The 14,540-nt window shown below is 49.4% G+C and overlaps 1 pseudogene; it reads right to left on the reverse strand.

Moving 5' to 3' along the window:
• Window positions 1-2,715: 2,715 nt before the first annotated feature.
• On the reverse strand, window positions 2,716-4,639 carry LOC147960264 (uncharacterized; annotated as a pseudogene).
• Between the last annotated feature and the right edge of the window lie 9,901 nt (window positions 4,640-14,540).

Genomic DNA, 14,540 nt, shown 5'->3' on the forward strand with positions numbered 1-14,540 from the left:
GTCCTTTATGTTTGGTTTACACACATTAAGCGATTTAAGCCAGTTACTTGTATGTTGATGGGCCTTTTATGGGCTTTCATACAGAGACCGTGAAAAATAATTGGGTCAAAATAAATCAACATTGTGGGAATTGAACACAAGACCTCCTGTCTATCTCTTAGATGTAACAACCAAAGACTTATGCACCTTTCATATTTACTAATCCCAACTCACTCTAAATATACGAGTGGCAGTCATCATGTTTATTTATTTTTTTGCGAGAAAAGGAGTTGATATTAAAACGGCCAGGATCCGCGCGCCCCGGCGCCTCCGCTCGGCCTGGCCGCTCCCGTAAGCCACGAACGCGAGGAGGGGAGAAGGCCTCCACCGCCAGCCACCGCTAGGGGCTTTGCCCCGGCGGCTCTGGCCGGCGGCGGCGGGGAAGGGGAGGAGGAGGAGGGCTAGCGGCAAGGGGTCCATACAGAAAATGAAATTACAACCAAACCCCTCTGCAACCCGACTAAGCCGGCGCCGTGGATGAGCTGGTGACGCGCCGTTCGCCGCTGCTCGCTGACGCCTTGGATCGAAGCAGCCCCTGGGCAAAATGGAAAGTCTCCGATCAACGGTCCCTGAGGACCTACACCCATGGTCGTCGTCGTCGTCGCACCGCTCAACATCGCCTTCCTTCTCCACATCTTCAACCACCGGAATCGCCATCCCTTGATCTCCGGCACGGGGGAACCGTGCACGGCCTCTCCACCGAGCAGCGAGCACGAAGAAAGGAGCTGGTCCACCGTGGAGCTCCACCGGAACTTCTCCATCGAAGGGGGGACCAACACCTACAAAAAGCCGATCCAGTCGCACCGTCGCCTCCACGACGCCACCGGCTGGCTCCCTAGGCACTCCTACACTATGTACACACTGCAAATCGGGCCTCCCCCGTCCTCCTACCGCCGGAGCGTCCTGCGGAGGGTGAGGGAGCCGCCGATTCGGCAACGGCGAGGTGGAGAGCCCGGGGTTCGCACAAATCTTCCTTCGTTCCTGTAGATGGGGAAGGGTGAGGTCCAAGGCTCATGTTTAGGGAGAGATAATTAAGCGAATGAGCTAATAAAGGAAGGATTGTGGGCTTAAATATAATATTTAAACGAATGTGGCTAATTAAAGAAAGGATTATGGGTAAATCGGTGGAATAACTATTAGAAAGATTATGGTCTTAATAAATTCTACATGAAGGATTTGAGATAAAAAGGTAGGATAATTAAAAGAAAGGATCTATAGGCCTTAATGTGTTGGGGCTACTAAACTAGAAAAGGAAGGATTTGATTCCCGACTAAAACGGGTGAGGAATTCATGGTAATTAATGAAAGGATCATACTTAAATGCCATTAAAAAGGATTGTATTTAAATGAAATCAGTGGGATATTAGGCCCCGCAAAGAAAATATGAACACGACTAAATTGCGACGTATTTTTTTATGTTCATTTTGTAGAAGGACGATGCTGTGTTGCAACATGTTCTTCATAATGAATCCAATGCTGTGGGACATTATGCTTGTACAAAATATCAATTTTCCCCGTTGCAACGCATGGGCATATATGCTAGTTCCTCTGTGAAGAAATACAAGATCACTAATAGTGATCTAAACTACCTTATATTTCTTTACGAAGGGAGTATCATCTAATCGTAATCTTCAATTATCCATAGACAGTGGGGTCATGTACCCTGCTCCCCCGCTTTGCCGCCGCTGGCAGGGACGAAGCTAGAATTTTTTTAATGGTGTCGTGTCTATGACAGTGGGGTCATCTTCTATAAATAAGTAATCATCTATATCAATATAAAAAGACCCAAAAAGGTAGATCCAACTGATCTTAGCCATTGAACTAAGTTAATCCAACGACCTAGACTGCTCCAATGGCGAGCGTTAAACGTGTTTAATGTGCAATTAATATAATACCAAATATTGCACTAATTACAGGATTAACATAGAAATAATAGCATACCTAATATCCGCGTGTAATTAATATATTGCCTAAATATTAACGTGCATTGCACGTGCGCATTTACTAGTTAGTACTAAATTAGTGAAGGATTTACTAATTTCATTGGGGTCAATTCATCCCACTGCTTAGAGCATCTCCAGCCATTGGCCCCCCGGCGGCTCGTAAAATCGCCGTCTGGGGGCAAACCGGCGCAAAAATCGGCATGGGGGCTTTCGGGTTCCCAGCCGCCGGCCCCAAGGTCGCCCCTAGAAGGCGTCTTTAAAGTTTTTTAAAAGAAATTTGGCTAAAATTCGGTAAACCGGACAAACATTCGGCTAAAATTTGGCGAACATGACATTACTTAGCCGACTTAAATAGTTTTTTTACATAGGAAACTGAAAATACTTAAAAAACAAATGCCGCAACTATGGGCCGAAGGATGCGCTGAGCGCGGCGAAGTCGCCGCCGTCGCCGTCGCCGCCATCGCCGTCACCGCCATCGCCATTGTCATCGTTGTCCTTCTCCTCCTTCACACGGCCGCCCCTGCTCGAGCCCTGCCCGGGGTCGCCCTGGCGGACCGGTGGCGGCGCGTCGTCGTCGCTATCGTCGTCGAGGACGACAATGCCTCCCTCGTCGCGGCCCCGGCGCCGAGCGGCGAACTGCTCGAAGGCACGGCACTGGCGCTCCAGCTCCGTCCGCGCCCAGTCCTCGCGCGCGTACTTCAAGGCCGCCTCGTCAGAGAGGACCGGTTCCGTCTTCATGGCGGCGACGAGCCCTGGCTTTGTCTTTGGCTTGACGAAGCAGGGAGGAGCCGAGGAGGAGGCACGCTCACCCTCGTTGATGACGACGTCGGCGCTGCGGGTGCGCCGGCCTAGCGGTGTCTCCTCGGGCTCGACCTTGACGCTGAACAGCGCCGGCGACCCGGAGGAGGAGGAGTGGGAGGAGGAGGAAGAAGAGGACGTCGTCCCCCTCGGTATACATTGGTCGCCGGTCTGGGCCCGGGCGGCAGGGTACGTTAACGGCTGGTCGTTGCCACCCTCGAGGTGCCGGAGAACGGCGTGAAGCGAGCGGCTGGGGCGCCCCACGACAGGCGGCGCCCTTCGCTGTTCTTGGTGCCCCGCACCACCGGCACCCCGTTGGTGGAGGCCAGCCGCTGCGCCTGCCGGTGCTGAAAGTACGCCGCCCACCCCTCATGGTTGCCGGCAGCGTACTGCGGGAGGGCCCGCTGCTCCTCCGTCAGCAACGCCCGCACACGGTCGACCTTGTCGGCGAAGTAGTCGGCGCGCGCGGCGACGTCGGGCAGCGGGGGGATGGGGATGCCACTGGCGCTGAGCCTCCACCCCTTCGGCCTTGCGCGCTTGTCGGGAGGCGTTGGGATGTTGGCCTCGAACAGTAAGTGTGCCTCACACTCGTGCAGCGAGCGGCGGCCGAAGCCGTTGGCCACCGCCCCATCGTCGGGGAATCGCTCGGCCATCGTCGCAGCTGGGCTTGGGGAAAGAGGGGAGGGACGTCGGCGGCGGCTGCGCACGGGGAGAGTGAGGCAGAGCACGGCGGCTGTGGGCTAGTGTGGCCACAGGCGAGGGGGAGGCCTTGCTTTTATAGCAGCCAGGTGCCATATGTACGCATGGCGGGAGGGGGGGCGTCGTCGCGCCGCCTGTGAGGAATCAATGGAAGGCTGACCGACGGCAGCCTTGGCATTGATTCCCTGCGGGAAACCGAGGTGTTGTGAGGACGGCGAGGCGAGTGTCGCTGACTCGGCGGGCCCGCAGTTCGTTCGGGCCAAAATTGCTTGCCCCGGCGTCCCCGGGCGTCCCCCAGCGTGCCGGGTTCGGCCTGGGTTCGGCGGCGCCAGTTTCGACCCAGAGCGGCGAGAAACAGGCTCCTTGGGGCGCGACTAGGCCGATTTTTGGGTGCTGGCGCGAAAAAATTGCCTGGGGGGCCTGTTGGGGTCGCGGCTGGAGATGCTCCTATAAGCCAGCTCCGTCCCTGGCCGCTGGAGGGGCTGTTGGCGAAGTCCGCGCGTGCCCCAGGGAAGGTGGCAGCGGGGTGTTTCCCCTCTCCACGGCGTTGCACGCGCTCTTTCCGCGTTGCCCTTAGCACGGGCGAGATGCAGGGCTACGGGAGCGGCGTCAGCGTGGGGAGAGGTCGGATCCTGGCCGGGCTTGGCCGGATCTAGTTTCTTCGCCCTCGTTGGCCACCCTCGATGTGGTGTGTGCCGTATCGGCAGGTAGTGCTCGACGACTCCATGGTGGGGTCACGGACGTTGATTTGCGTCGGCCAGCGTGCGACGGTGAGGTGGGGCTGCGAGCTCCGGCGGGCAGCAAAGGCTGGATCACGGGGGCCGCCGGCGGAGGATGTGTCAGCGGTTGTTGATTCACGACAGGCGATGCAGCGGCCACGGTGTTGGACGATCCGTGCAAAAGACGTTTGATGGAGGTTATTGGAACAAATCTGGGTGAAAACCTGCTCTCGGCTACTGTCAAGGCCAGCGATGGCGGCACTATTCGTTGTCGTTCGCTTGTTGATGGCATTGCTGTTGAGAAGTTCCAGGCCACTATCTTCTACTTCTGGGGGAAACCCTAAATCAGTAGATCGAGTGATGGAGGCATTCTTGTGTCATTTCCTACTTGGGGCGTCATTCTTGGAGGTGTGCATGGGCTCGAAGGACCAGTGGACGACATCTTTGGTGGAGTGGTGCTTCATCCTACACATTGATGGCGACGTATCTCGGCGGCGTGGCGCAGTGGAGACTTGACGTCCGATGTGTGGCGACGGACTCGCGCAGGAGGGCGACGCTGTAACGCCCAAGATGCGGCTATATCTCCCACGTGTCAAGGCACGACTTAGAGGCATAACCACATTTTAGTTTTGTCGCAAGAAGGGTCATCTTCACCCAATCCCATGTACAAGATCAAGGATAATAAATAGTTGGCTTACAATCGCCACGTCACACAATGATCAAATAATTCATACATCATTCAGAGTACACACATAGTCCGACTACAGACGGATCCAAATGAAAAGAAGACAACCCCAAATGCTAAATCCCGATCGTCCCAACTAGGCGCCACTACTGATCATCAGGAAACGAAACATAGTAACGACCAAGGTCCTCGTCGAACTCCCACTTGAGCTCGGTTGCATCACCCACATCGGTATCATCGGCACCTGCAACTGTTTTGGTAGTATCTGTGAGTCGCGAGGACTCAGCAATCTCAAAACCCACGAGATCAAGACTATATAAGCTTATGGGTAGGATATGGTTATGAGGTGGAGCTGCAGCAATCACTAAGCAAATATGGTGGCTAAAATACGAGTTCAAGAGTAAGATGAGAAACTACGCAACGGTCGTAAACTAGAAGTGATCAAGAAGTGATCATGAACTACTTACGTTCAAACATAACCCCACTGTGTTCTCTTCCCGAACCTCGTCAAAAGAGATCATCACGGTTACACACGCGGTTGGTGTCTTTTAATTTAAGTCAAGTGTCAAGTTCTCTACAATCGGATATTAGCAAATTCCCATTTGCCACATAACCGCGAGCACAACTCTCGAAAGTTTATACCCTGCAGGGGTGTCCCAACTTAGCCCATGACAAGCTCACGATCCGCGGAGACAATCCTCCATCGCGGGACCCTCCGATCAGACTCGGAATCCCGGTGCACAAGATATTTCGACAATGGTAAAACTAGTCCAGCAAGACCTCCTGATGCACCGACCTAGCCTGATAGGAGTGGCGCGATCTCGTTCTCAGGGTACACCGGATGAGCTAAGCGTACAGGTATCAACATAACCCAAGTTGCCAAGGAGCGGTCCCGCACGGTGCTCTAGTTTGGACCAACATTCATGAGGAGCACTGGCCCCGGGGGGGGGGGGGGGGTTGATTAAATCCACGGGGTCAGGAAAGTCCCTATGCAAGGTTTAGTTGTGATTAGGCAAATGGTAAAACCAAGGTTGGGCCTTGCTGGAGGAGTTTTATTCAAAGTGAACTATCAAGAGGGGCCCATAAACCCTCATCGTGTTAGGGGCGCAAAATCGAGGAACATAACACTGGTATGACGGAAACTAGGGCGGCAAGAGTGGAACAAAACACCAAGCAAAATGCCTAGCCTTCCACCTTTTACCAAGTATATAGATGCATTAATTAAATAAGAGATATTGTGATATCCCAACATATCCATGTTCCAAACATGAAACAACCTGCAAGGCACCTGCAATTAGCAACGCTATAAGATGGGCTGAGCAAAAGCGGTAACGTAGCCAAGCAACGGTTTGCTAGGAAGGTGGGTTAGAGGCTTGACATGGCAATATGGGAGGCATGATAAACAAGTGGTAGGTAGCGCGACATAGCGATAGAACGAACAACTAGCAAGCAAAGATAGAAGTGATATCGGGGGTAATGATCATCTTGCCGGCAAAGTTCTCAGGGTTGTCGAAAGCTTGCTCCTCGTGAACGTACTCAACAGGATCTTCGTTCACGAACTCATATCCCGGCTCTACCCAAAGTAAGAACACAAGCAACGGAACAACAATCAATCACGCTGCAATGCACAAGCAACATGATGCAAGACATGGCATGGAATGCAAGGTATGATATGCAACATATATGAGTACTTTGGAAGGGAAAAGATGATCAAGGCATCAACTTGGCAAACCAAGCATGCCGTTGGAAAGAGTGAATAATTTCGGTCGAAATTGATATAAAAATCACCGGAAACGGATGTACAGTTTGCAAATGTCGAGCAAAATAAGAACGATGCAAAACTGCATTTAACAGCATCATAGCACTTAAGATGCATCATGAAATTATGCTACAACACTGCAACATAGCAACAAAGCACATGGCAGTGAAGCAAAAGTGAAGCTCTACAAATCATGAACACTGAGCTTCTGCTAGAACTCACTAGAACAAGCCTAAAATAGCATGGCAAAAATGCAAATGATAACAGCTTCACAGACTTAGTGAAAATACTAAACATGGTATAAACTACATCAGGTAGCAATGTTTAGAGCTAGCAAACAACATGCTACAGGAACATATCATGGAAAACAAAGGTATGGCATGCTAATACTAAAGGCAAAGAACAGAACTCCCTTACTGAGCTTGAGCCAAAGATGCACAGAAAATGAGGTAGCGCCCATGCAAACATGGCAAGTGATATGATCAGTTTCAGACTTCATAGAAAAACATGACATGGCAGAAACAGATTCATGATAGCAACTTTGCAAGCTCATACCACTCACCAAAAAGCATTTCATGGTATCACAAGGTAACCAACCATAATAAGACACATTTATGAAGCTAAACATGGCAAGAGAGAGTTCATAGGGTGCATGGATCACTAGCAAAACTCATGGCAAAAATGCACTCCATGTTAACAATCCGCCAGCAACCATATTTAGCAAAAGTAGAGTATGGTAATGACAAGCTACACTACTCCATAATTACAACCATAGGCATGCATCGATAGAGAACAACCATATCTTCAAAACACTCTTACTGAATTTCATCAAAATATGCACGGATCTACTTGAGGCAACAAGACAACATAGCAACATAATATGACAGGAAAAGACTTAGCAAAAATACTAAGTGTCCGAAATTAGCAACATCATGTAGCCTACTTTGCATCCTTGTACTAGTCACCATAGAGCTCATAAAAATACATGGATTGCACCACTGTAAATATGGCATGGAGATGCTCCTAAAACATGTAGACATGATGCTCAAAGGATGCACACACAAAATGCAATGAAAATGACAAATCAGCAAGTTATGATGGATTCCAGCAGGCAACATCATATAGCACTTTTGCAAGGGATATTAAGGCATCAATATGGATAGTAACATGCATGCAAACGACACTAACATGAAGAGCATCACGATACGAACATTTCGATATATCATATACGCAAATCGGAGCTACGAGCATGGGGATATGGCATGTCAAAGAGGGTCACATATTGTTGGATCTCACGGACTTGGACGAAAATATCACCTTGCGGATCTAGGGTTCGTCCACGGCACGCGAACCGAGGTGGCCAGCCAAGCTCGTCGGAGATGAAGGAGATGACCGGGGTAGCAGGGTCTGGCGAGGCGGGGAGAGGCGGCGTGACACGGTCGCCGGAGGCGGGGCGCGGCAGCGGACGGGCGACGGGACGGCTGAGGGCGGGAGAGTCGAGGCGGCGGATTCCAGCGCGGGCTAGCGATGGCAGACAATGGTTGGTGATGGCAGGTCACGGTGGAGGTGGGCGGCGCGAGGTGCGGGTGTGGGCGGCAGGCAGCGGCGGAGGGCGGCAGAGTGGACAGGTGGCGGCGCGCGATTCGTCGAGGCTGATCTGGGACACGCGGGCCGCGTGGCGGTGGGCGGCGGAGTGGACAGGTGGCGGCGCGTGATTCATCGGGGCGGCGGTGGTGGACGTGTCCGGCCATCGCGGACGCGTCCGATGGCGGCGGGAGAGGGTGGAACTAGGGTTTCGCCCAAAAATGGAGGGAAGGGGCCTTTTTATCGGTAGAGGGAGCTAGGAGAGTCGAAATGAGGTGCGGTTTTCGCCCACACGATCGTGATCCAACGATGGAGAGTATGGAGGGGGTTTAGATGGGCTAGTGGGCTGTTCTGCAGGGGTGTTGGCTGCAATGAAAGAGGGGTTTTTGCGGTTACCCATTTAACCATTGGGGCATCAAACGACCTCCAAATGGAACAAAATTTGACAGGCGGATGTCCTAGCAGAAGGACTTAGTCGTGGAGCCATCGCAACTAGGTTAGGTTAAAGGGGTTAAACGGGACAAAGGACACATGAGTTTATACTGGTTCGGCCCCTTGCAGTGAAGGTAAAGGCCTAGTCCAGTTTGAGGTGGTATTGCTTGGGTTTCGATTACCAGGGAGTGAATACGCTTGACCTAGTTCTCGATCTCTTGTTTCTTGTCCTGAACCACCGCCGGGTCATCCCTTTATATACACAGGTTGACGCCCAGTGGCTCACAGAGTCCCGGCCGGCTCATACACAACATGTCCGGCTCGGTGACTAGTTACACATGCCTTATAATACAAGTCATACATATATGACGGTTTACACCTCCGGGCCTTAAGTCGCCCTTAGGTTTTGGGCCTTCAGTAAGCCTGCTTCATGAACCGCCATCTTTAATCGTCTTCCTAGGCTTTGTCATAACAAACTCCAACGGTATAACCCGTTCCCTCCTGGGCGGGTCATACCCAATAGTTATATCCCCAATACTACCAGTGATGTACCAAGGCCACTCGACAAATCTCGGCCCATTCCGAGAATTTTTCTCTCCCGCTCACGAAATGAGATCTGAGGGGTGCAACGGGTGCATGTGTGAGTGGCGGGTTCTGAAACAGACAATGGGGAAAATGACCGTATGCATGAGACGAACACGAATGCAAATGAGATGCACATGATTACATGAGATAAAATGCATGACATGAACAAAATGCAAAAAGAAGACAAAACCCAACCACGGAGGATATAGCATATAACTTAGCCGAAAAAGGCAAGAGTTGGAGTTACAATTATGGAATGTTACATCCGGGTGTTACAACTCTCCACCACTACAAGAGGATCTCGACCCGAGATCTAGGACTGAAAGAACTCTAGATATTCGGAACGGAGGTGATCCTCGCGCTCCCAGGTGGATTCTCGGTCGGAATGGTGAGACCACTTAACTTTCAGGAATTTGATCGACTTGTTGCGAGTTTTGCGCTCGGTTTCTTCTAGAATGGCAATGGGATGCTAATGATAAGACAAATCTTCTTGGAGGTCAATCTCTTTGAAGTTGATAGTGCGCTCGGGCGTCTTGAAGCACTTGCAAAGCTGTGACACGTGAAACACATCGTGTACATTTGCGAAGTTGGGCGGGATCTCAAGTTGATAGGCGAGGTCGCCTCTTTTGCCAATGATCTTGAAAGGACCCACATATCTTGGGGAAAGCATCCCTTTGATACCGAAGCGTTGAGTGCCTTTCATTGGAGAGATGCGGAGATTGACATGGTCTCCGATCTCAAAAGCCAAGTCACGGTGCTTGCTATCATAGTAACTCTTCTAGAGCGATTGCGCGGCTTTGAGATTTTCACGGATTACTTTACACATTTCTCCATCTTCATGATCAAGTCATTGCCAAGAAGTTGGCGTTCACCAGTCTCGGACCAATTGAGAGGAGTACGACACTTTCTTCCATAAAGAATTTTGAATGGCGCCTTGCCCAAACTTGCTTGGAAGCTGTTGTTGTAGGAGAACTCGACACATGGAAGACAATCTTCCCACTTCAAACCGAAAGAGATGACACAAGCTCTAAGCATGTCTTCGAGGATTTGATTGACTCGCTCTACTTGACCACTTGTTTGAGGATGGAAAGCCGTGCTGAAGCAAATGTTGGTGCCCATGGCCTTCTAGAAGGAGTCCCAGAACTTAGAAGTGAAAATGCTTCCACGGTCTGAAGAAATCGATTGTGGAATTCCATGCAACGAGACAATTCTGGAGGTGTATAGCTCTGCCAACTGAGCTATCGTGATATATTCTTTGATTGGAAGGAATGAGCCACTTTTGTAAGCTTGTCAATGGCAACGAAGATAGCATCGTTCCCACGCTTGGACTTTGGGAAGCCAATGACAAAGTCCATTTCGATATGATCAAACTTCCATTTTGGAATAGCAAGAGGTTGGAGGAGACCAGCTGGTCGTTGATGTTCTGCTTTCACCCTTCGGCAGACATCACGTTCATTCACGAATTGAGCAATTTCTCGCTTCATTCGAGTCCACCAATATGACTTCTTAAGGTCATGGTACATCTTCAAACTACCTGGATGAATGGAAAGAAGATAATTGTGCGCTTTGTTCATTATGACCTTCCTTAGATCACCTTTAGGAACCACAATCCGGTCCTCGAAGAATAAGGAGTCCTTGTCATCAATGCAATAGCACTTGTATTTGGATAAGCCCTTGGCAATACCGTGTTTCACCTTCTTCACCATGGTATCAAGGAGTTGTGCCTCACGAATTTGGTCTTCCAAAATTGGAGTGACTTGAAGGTTGGCAAGAAAACCTTGAGGAACAACTTGGAGGTTGAGCTTGCGGAAAGCTTCACAAAGATTTGGTTGGCATGGCTTGAGAATTAAGCTGTTGCAATAAGCCTTTCTGCTCAAAGCATTTGCAATCACATTCGCCTTGCCTGGAGTATATCCAATACTTGGATTGTACTCTTGAATCATTTCGACCCAACGAGTTTGCCGAAGGTTGAGGTTGGGTTGAGTGAAGATATATTTGAGGCTCTTGTGATCGGTGAAAATGTCCACTTGTCTTCCCAACAAGAGATGTCTCCATGTTATTAATGCACGGACAACTGCCGCCAACTCAAGATTGTGAGTGGGGTAGTTCCTTTCATTGGCCTTCAACTGACAAGAAGTATAGACCACAAATTTCTTCTCTTGCATTAACACGGCATCGAGACCTTGCAACGAGTCATCACAGAAAACTTTGAATGGTTTAGACTCAACAGGAGGAGTTAGGACAGGAGCTGAGATGAGTTTCTCTGAGGGTGTTGAAAGCAACGTCACACTCAGGCATCCAGGAATACTTGACATGCTTCTGGAGGAGGTTGGAAAGAGGTTTAGCAATCTTTGAGAAATTCTCAACGAATCTTCGGCAATAGCTTGCAAGCCCAAGGAAACTGCGGAGCTGCTTGACATTCTGAGGAGGTTCCCAGTTCACAATTGCAGAAACCTTCTTCGGATTAATAGCAATGCCTTTGGCGGAGATGATGTGTCCAAGGTAAAGAACTTCATCAAGCCAAAACTCACATTTGGAAAACTTTGCGTAGAATTGATGCTCTCTGAGCTTGTCGAGCACCAACCGCAAATGTTTGGCATGATCCTTCTTATTCATGGAGAACACCAAGATATCATCGAGATACACCAGGACGAAATCATTTGTGTAGGGGTTGAAGATTATGTTCATCATGCGAGAGAATGTTGGAGGGGCATTGACAAGGCCGAAAGACATGATAGTATATTCATAAGAATCAAAGCTTGTTCTGAATGCTGTCTTGGGGATATCTTCTTCACGAATGCGAATCTGATGATAACCCATACGGAGGTCAAGCTTGGAAAACACCTTTGCACCTTTAAGTTGCTCGAATAGCTTGGATTGTGCTTGACCACTGCATTGCTTGCTGACCTGACCGGAGGAGGAGGCGGAAGGCGCTTCTGGGTGCACTTGTTTGAGTAATGCCCTTTCATACCACACCTATGACAAGTGACCTCTGAAAGCGGATGATGATAAGAAGGGGGAGGACCACTTGTCCTTGGAGCTTGAGTCTGAGACTTGTTCTGATAGCCTGGGTTGGGTGGGTGGGAAGATCCATGGCCACCTTTGTTCTTCTACTGGTAGGGCTGACGAAACGGAGGAGACGGAGGAAGCCAGAACTTCTATTGCATAGCTGCCACTTGTGAGGAAGAAGAAGGCTGGACTACATCCCTGATTCTCTTCTTTGAAGCCTCACACTTGAGCCGAGCACCTTCTTGCTTGAGGGCCATGTTATAGAATTGTCGAACTGAATAGGCTCAACAAGAACGAGCGCTAACTGCAGATCCTCTCTAAGGCCACCCCTGAAGTGATAGATCATGGTCTTTTCATCAGGAACGTCTTATTTTGTGAAGCGAGCAAGTTTCTGAAACTGGATGTTGTATTGGTACACGGACATGCTTCCTTGCTTGAGATTGCGGAGTTCCTCACGCTTGCTCTCAACAACACTTGTTGGAATGTGATGAGCTTTAAAATCCCGGCAGAAGTCAGTCCAGGTAATCACTCGACCCACTCTGGAATCTTTGTATTGCTGATACCAATCAGCTGCTTGGTCCTTGAGCTGAAAAGAAGCGAACTTGACGTAGTCCTCAGGCCTGACATTGCTACATTCAAAATGCTTGTTGATGTCCACAAGCCAATCATTGGCGTCTGTGGCCTCGGCACAATTGCTGAAAGACTTTGGCTGATTTGCAAGGAACTTATTGAGGGTAGAAAACTGAGGATGATTGTTGAATTGCCCTTGACCATGATTCCCTTGGTTGCCTTGACCTTGGTTGCGCTCTTGCAAGAGTTGCAAAAGCATCTGGGTGTTGGCGTCGGTGGCTGCCATGACAGCTTGCCATGCCTCCGGAGGCGGAGGAGGTGGTGAAGGTGGAGGTTCGCCTGATCCCCATTATTGCGGTCCGGATTCAGACGCATTGGAGGAGCCATCCTGAAGAGGATGACATCCGTTAGAACCATGATAGATAGATAGACAAGCTGAATCAACGGATAGAAATTGCAACATATAGTCTTCACAAAAAACATTCGAACAAAGATTGAACGAATGAATTCCAAAGTTAATAATACACTACCATTAAGGTGAGAAGCCACTTGAAAAGAGATTGATGAATGAAACAACAAGGTATGACTGGAACAAATAAATGGTAAGGATCCCGCAATCACATACCAAATATCTGCGGGAAGAATAACTAAGAGCTACTTGAATTCCCACCTATAAACTCCCGAAACTTTCTGGTTATGCAATCTGGTGTTGGGGATATAGGGAGGCACAATATATATCACACAACTAACAAGCCCTATGCTCCAACTGTATCCAGCCATCAACACATAACCAAGAAAACTCCAGAACTCGTGTACCTCAACCTTCGAAAAGCATCCGTTATACGAGCTATGGTAATACTCCCAAACTCCCTCCCCAGTACTGGGTGGCGTCGAGGTTATCTCACCACTAACTGCATAAAAGATATTTTCAATGGTGGCGAACTTAGGTATTCCAGAACTGCAATGATAAAATTGTGACGACAACACCTCAGATCTCAACTCCCCGGGACACTGTCACAACCCCTAAATGTCAGGAGGCACCAAGAACAATGTTCTCGTCCCAATAATATCGGAACGATCCCAAGATACCCGCGTGATCCTAATTTTTTATAGTGAAACTGAGGAGAGGAAAGTCAAAACATCTACATCAGGAGACCTCACCAGAGCGACGAAGGGGGCTGAGGGGTAAAAAGAATCCTACTCTTCGATATATATAATCCTAAGACTCAAAACATTTTTGTTCTAGACTCAACAACGTCATCGATTCGATCAAGCAGGGGGCTCCTAAGTCGGGGATGGCTCTCATTACCAACTTGTAACGCCCAAGATGTGTCTATATCTCTCACGTGTCGAGGCACGACTTAGAGGCATAACCACATTTTGGTTTTGTCGCAAGAAGGGTCATCTTCACACAATCCCATGTACAAGATCAAGGATAATAAATAGTTGGCTTACAATCGCCACATCACACAATGATCAAATAATCCATACATCATTCAGAGTACACACAAAGTTCGACTACGGACGGATCCAAATGAAAAGAAGACAACCCCAAATGCTAAATCCCGATCGTCCCAACTGGGCGCCACTACTAATCATCAGGAAACGAAACATAGTAACGACCAAGATCCTCGTCAAACTCCCACTTGAGCTCGGTTGCATCACCTGCATTGGTATCATCGGCACTTGCAACTGTTTTGGTAGTATCTGTGAGTTGCG

This window comes from Triticum urartu, chromosome 7A, assembly GCF_056163025.1.
Source record: "Triticum urartu cultivar PI428250 chromosome 7A, HENAU_Tu73, whole genome shotgun sequence".
Classification (NCBI taxonomy): domain Eukaryota; kingdom Viridiplantae; phylum Streptophyta; class Magnoliopsida; order Poales; family Poaceae; genus Triticum; species Triticum urartu.